Source organism: Myxine glutinosa, chromosome 5 (assembly GCF_964187855.1).
Source record: "Myxine glutinosa chromosome 5, kmMyxGlut1.1, whole genome shotgun sequence".
Classification (NCBI taxonomy): Eukaryota; Metazoa; Chordata; class Myxini; order Myxiniformes; family Myxinidae; genus Myxine; species Myxine glutinosa.
Genome location: NC_136265.1, coordinates 189,994,426 through 190,001,118, shown reverse-complemented (window position 1 = coordinate 190,001,118; position 6,693 = coordinate 189,994,426). Strand labels below are relative to the sequence as shown.

The following is a 6,693-nucleotide window of genomic DNA, read 5'->3' as shown; positions in this document are numbered from 1 at the left end:
GGCAATGATGTTCACATATCTTGTGGCATTCAAACGTTGCTCCAATTTTATCAAGGGGCCCAATGTGTGCCATGAAAACACACCCCACACCATCACCCCATCACACCACCACCACCACCACCACCACCCTGCAATGTTAGTCCAGTCAATATACAACAAGACCCACCACTAATTGCAACAGAAATGAAACCTCATGTATCTGTCGAAGATAAGTCAACCTTATAACATACCAAAAGTCTTGTAAAGTCTTTGGAGTCGAACATGGTGTATTTCGTGGATGAAAGTTGTCGATTTTAACTCATTTTCCATTAAATTGCCGAATTTTCAGATAGGCACAACTCGACCAATTTTCAAGATAAACCAACAAAATCACCATCTTTCCCTAGGTTTTCAGGGGCAATCTTTCATATGAACCACCTTTAGAGCCCATTTTCCCCACAGAGCGGGGGTTGGCCTTTTTTGGGCACCTTGGTCCCCTTTTTGAAGCAATGTTTTATGGCCCTTTTTTGGGCACCGTGGTCCCCTTTTTGAAGCAATGTTTTATGGCCCTTTTTTGGCACCGTGGTCCCCTTTTTGAAGCAATGTTTTATGGCCCTTTTTGGGGCACCGTGGTCCCCTTTTTGAAGCAATGTTTCATGGCCCTTTTTTGGGCACCGTGGTCCCCTTTTTGAAGCAATGTTTTATGGCCCTTTTTTGGCACCGTGGTCCCCTTTTTGAAGCAATGTTTTATGGCCCTTTTTGGGGCACCGTGGTCCCCTTTTTGAAGCAATGTTTTATGGCCGGATGCCCTTCCTGGCGCCAACTCTGTTCGTCGCCTCTTGCGATACACAGGGAATTACCAGTGAACTGGTACTCAATTTGCCGACCTCAGAAGGATGGTCAGGCTGAGTCAACCCCCCTGGTGTTAATTCAGCGATTGACCGGGATTCGAACCCAGGATCCTCGGATCCCAAGCCGGCACCCTAACCGCTAAGCCAACACCAGGCAATCTTTTATATGGAAGTACTAAAAGTAGTGTTGGATGATTCCTTCTGCCATATATGGGGGTACCCCTACCCCAAACCCGTTGCTTCACAACTCAGAATTACAAATGTGCATAACTTCTCAACCATTCATCATACCCCCAAAAACGTGGTGTCTTTACCAATGTTTCTGGAGTCAACCTTTCATTTGGAAACATTTGAAAATACTTTGAGTCTTCTAATGCCCGCATTCGGGGTAACCCCCCCCCCCCTCCCTCTCCCTGAACTTTGACCAGCATCCCAGAATTACAATATGGCATAGCTTCTCATTATTAGTCCCCTACCGGTGTACAGTGGAGTGGACTATAGGTTTGCACGCCGTCCCTCCGTCCGTAAGTCCGTCAGTCCGTCACGTAAAGAACAGTTTTCCGGACTTTTTTTCGAAAAGCTTAATGCTAATGATTTCAAACTTGGTACATGGTTTCCTCATGATACGTTACAGGTCAAGTTCGAACTTCACGACGTTTCGATCGTTTTTGACAAAGTTACGGCACTTTGAACTTTGGTAATTTCCCCAACAGTTTTCCGGACTATAATTTGGAGTGCGGTAAGTCAAAGCTGTTAATATTCCTTGTTTTAACTCCAATTTACATTCGGTTTCCACTTTTAGTGAGAAGTAGGGGTCTGTGCAACCATTCCTGAACTTTATTTGGTGCAAATCGGATAATTTTTAGCCGAGTTACCTCAGACCGTGAGTTGGTAATTATATAATTCACACAGTGCAATACGTGCAGGCTGCTCCATGGAGCGACCTTGCGGGCTTATTTTGCCTCCGATTTACATTTTGTTTCCACTTTTAGTGAGAAGTAGCGGTCTGTGCAACCATTCATGAACTTTATTTGGTGAAAATCGGATAATTTTTAGCCGAGTTACCTCAGAACGTGAGTTGGTAATTATATAATTCACACTGCCGGTAGCGGACATGTATTGCAGCGCAATACTCAGAATGCTTGTTCTTCTTGTGTTTTGTTTAAGTCTTGACCCTGTCACATGACCAGCCTGCAGTACACCTGACTTTATAACAACCAATGGGATTCAGTTGTCCCAGCAATGATTATCTGAGCCTCTGGATTCACGAAACACACAAAATCAACAACAATGATATTTAAAAACTACATCATCATTATCAAAATCAGAACAACTACAAAAGCAAAATAATCCCCGAATATAAAAACAAATAATCACTGGAAGTAAATAATTTAATATAATTACCGGATGTACTTCAGATATAATTTGTAGTTTGATTTTGATTTTACCAAACTTACAATCCTGGGTCTGGACAACAACAAGCTCCAGTCTCTTCCTAGTGGAGTGTTTGATAAATTTACACAAGTCACGTATCTGGATCTGCAACAAAACAAGCTCCAGTCTCTCCCTAATGGAGTGTTTGATAAATTTACACAACTCACATATCTGGATCTGCAACAAAACAAGCTCCAGTCTCTCCCTAATGGAGTGTTTGATAAACTTACACAACTCACATATCTGGATCTGCAACAAAACAAGCTCCAGTCTCTCCCTAATGGAGTGTTTGATAAACTTACACAACTCACATATCTGGATCTGCAACAAAACCACCTCCAGTCTCTCCCTAACGGAGTGTTTGATAAACGTACACAACTCACATATCTGGATCTGCAACAAAACAAGCTCCAGTCTCTCCCTAACGGAGTGTTTGATAAACTTACACAACTCACATATCTGGATCTGCAACAAAACCACCTCCAGTCTCTCCCTAACGGAGTGTTTGATAAACTTACACAACTCACATATCTGGATCTGCAACAAAACAAGCTCCAGTCTCTCCCGAACCGAGTGTTTGATAAACTTACACAACTCACATATCTGGATCTGCAACAAAACAAGCTCCAGTCTCTCCCTAATGCAGTGTTTGATAAACTTACACAACTCACATATCTGGATCTGCAACAAAACCACGTCCAGTCTCTCCCGAACCGAGTGTTTGATAAACTTACACAACTCACATATCTGGATCTGCAACAAAACAAGCTCCAGTCTCTCCCTAACGGAGTGTTTGATAAACTTACACAACTCACATATCTGGATCTGCAACAAAACAAGCTCCAGTCTCTCCCGAACCGTATTTGATAAACTTACACAACTCACATATCTGGATCTGCAACAAAACAAGCTCCAGTCTCTCCCTAATGGAGTGTTTGATAAACTTACACAACTCACATATCTGGATCTGCAACAAAACAAGCTCCAGTCTCTCCCTAATGGAGTGTTTGATAAACTTACACAACTCACATATCTGGGTCTGCACACCAACCAGCTGAAGTCTTTACCCAGTGGAGTGTTTGATAAACTTACCAGACTAACACATCTATATCTGCACATCAACCAGCTGAAGTCCCTCCCTAACGGAGTGTTTGATAAATTAACCAGTCTAACACATCTATATCTGTACAACAACCAGCTGAAGTCTCTTCCTGTCCCTTCTCTTGTCAAAATCTGTGCGAGCTCCATTGCTCTGATCAAGAGTTAACTTATTCCCAAACAGCTCCTACAAAGTATCATGGATTTCCATTATTCCCGAGGGATTATGCACATTATGTACAAGTTGTTTAAAATATAAACATTAATGTAAAGCAATGTGTGCATGAAAGGAAATGGTAACCCCCCTGTTGTATTCATGGTTAAAAATAAACGGTTGATATGGAATTTCTTTATTTTAATTTTCCACAATTCCTCTCAAAATAAACTCACAAAATCAACAACAATGATATTTGACAAACTACAACATTATTATTATTATCAAAATCCTGAACAACTACAAAAGACAAATAATCCCCAAATACAGACTTGGCATTTAAAATGGCATTTTTTTTGTGGGGGTGAACTTACTTTTCAAGATGACTTAGAACCAAAAGTTCATTGGAATTATGTTGAAATTATTCTAGATTTTGTTAATGTGACCTTTAAAAGAAACAAAAACCACATTTGACATTTCGAAGCAAATAAATTGATCCTTGAAAGTGATGTAAACTGATATCGAACTCAATTCACGGACAGTACTGTGTTAAACTTCTGTACGTTTTCCAGAAGTATCTCTTTATTTTACACATGAGCCAAAATTTTTTTCAACAAAAACAAAAGTTAAATCATGACTGGGATTACGGACAGTAAAATTACAGTTCAGTACTTCGTGTAACCCCCACGAGCATTCAGGAGAGCACGTACACGTTGAGGCATGCTGTTCACGAGATTTGCCAAGGTTTGGACATGAATCGCTTGCCATGCAGTGACAATAGCCTGCTGCAATTCACGCACAGAGGTCGGCTGCTGGTCCAAGTGGTCGATTTGACGCGTTAATTCTGCCCACAAGTTCTCTATCGGATTCATATCCGGGGACATGGCAGGCCACTCCATATGCTCTACACCACGGTCAGCAAGAAAGTGTTGGATCATGCGAGCACGATGAGGCCGTGCATTGTCATCTTGGAAGACAAAGTTTCCTCGAAAGGCTGCACGAGAAAATGGAAGCAATGTTTCTTCCAGAATGGCCCTGTACTTGAACTGGTTCAGGTTTCCATTCAGAACAACCAGGTCAGTTTTGCCCCCTGCATGAAAAGCAGCCCAAACGGTCACCCCACCACCTCCAGCTTGGACTCTTGGCACTATACAATCTTCGTTGTCGGCTTCATGCACTTGTCTGCACACTCGGACGCGGCCATCTTGACGATAGACCAGAAATATAGACTCGTCACTGAAGGTCACGTGATTCCAGGGGCCTGGCTGCCATTGATGGTGCTCTCTGGCCCATTGCAATCGGCGCTGGCTGTGTTGTCTGGTCAGGCATGGCTTTCTCAGGGGACGCCTGGAACGATAGCCTGCTTGAACCAATTTGTTGGTTGACTAGCCTTCTGGATACAGGCACATTTGTCAGTTGCTGCCACTCAGCCCTAAGCCGATTAGCTGACTTGGTACGGCCATTGCAGACTAACCGGTGCAGCTGGCGATCATCTCTCCTTGTGATTATGCGGGGACGTCCCCTCTGAGCATTTCGTTTCAGGATCTTTGACACCTGACCTTGAGTGATGCCATACTGCCAAGCAATAGCACGCTGTTTCATGCCGGAATTTCGTAAAGCCACCACTCCATGACAAACAGCATTGTCAAGTTGACGGACCATCTCCAGAGGAAGCGGCAATAACTTTTGTAGACGTGCAGCAGTTGTTTTCCACTAATACAGAACCAACAACCCTTATATACCCGATTGTGAAGCCAATCGTCAAATGTACCTGTCCTTACATTTTGTCACGCCACCTGTGATATTATCCTGTTATTGACTTCTTGCTGCGAAAGACAATCAGTGACATGGTTCTTTTGACAAAGAAATCACCGAAGCATAAAAGAAACTCACCAGATTGATATACTGAGTTCAGAAAGTAAACCCAAGTCAAGAAAAAAAAAAAAATTCCATATTAAATGTCAAGTCTGTATATGAACAAATAGTCACTGAGAGTAAATAATTAAATGTCATTACCGGATGTACTTCAGATATAATTTGTAGTTTAATTTTGAAGTTACCAAACTAACAATCCTGGATCTGCACATCAACCAGCTCCAGTCTGTTCCTGATTCCATTCGATAACAAACTTATTTAAAACTAGAACGGCACTCAGTAGAGAGCATACCTCCGCCAGGTGAACAGTTTACGTTTTGTATCCCAGAGAAGACCAGAAAATCACAATACAGAATCACATTGAATCAAAATCAATCACAAGCATCACCATAGCAATGAACAACACAATACCCCAGACTAGTGTTTCACACCCCGATCTACTCTTTCAAAGGTTCGGTAGAATAGTCATGGATTTTATATGAACACCAGGCTGAGGGTGGTTGGAGGAAATCAAAAGAAATGTTTCAATGTTTCAAGAGCTCTTAATCAAAGTTTTAATGATATTTGATCTGGGGGGCATGCACCACCTCCTCCCCCCCCCGCCCCCATCACATATCATCACCCTGTTGTCATCATTTCATTTCAGTTCCCCCCAATTATCAAGTGTGATAATTTGCCCCAACCAGGTATATGACGTAATATTTGAACGTTCCCTAAAGGATGTTGAATGAAACATAACTGGCAAATCAAAATGGAATTCCATTCTACCTTTCAGAAGTGTAATTGTGGGTATAAAACTCACCCAATATGTAGGATAAATGTGAGGGACATACATACATACAGAGAGACAAACGCTGTAAACACAGAAACCAAACATCGACAACGTCAAAAATCGTTTGTTTAATCACGAATTTGCCAGTTTTAACAGACTTTGTGAGTTTGAAGAAGAAGAAGAAGCGGTATTTATGGTTTCTTCACACAGCAGTTTGAATGGAAACATTTATTACTCTATGACAGTAGAAACCCTTTAGGACACGAAACGAGCAAACAAAATTATATATACAGTGCACTAGTGATATTTGCGAAGCAATATTTAAAATTTATAAAACTATACAGAAACAACCCACAAACAACAACAACCACATACACTACAACAATTGAGTGTTACAAACGAGCCTTATTTTAATGTGTTTCACTTCATGTGTTTCACGTGTTTGTTTGTGTTTCACACTGAATGAAAAGGTAGAGCATGCAGATTGTGACACATAACAGGTTCAACGATATGTCTGGCCTGAACGGCAT

The 6,693-nt window shown here is 41.6% G+C and overlaps 1 pseudogene; it reads left to right on the top strand.

The window, feature by feature from the left end:
* The first annotated feature begins 277 nt into the window (after positions 1-277).
* On the top strand, positions 278-3,531 carry LOC144892178 (uncharacterized; annotated as a pseudogene).
* The last annotated feature ends 3,162 nt before the right edge of the window (positions 3,532-6,693 follow it).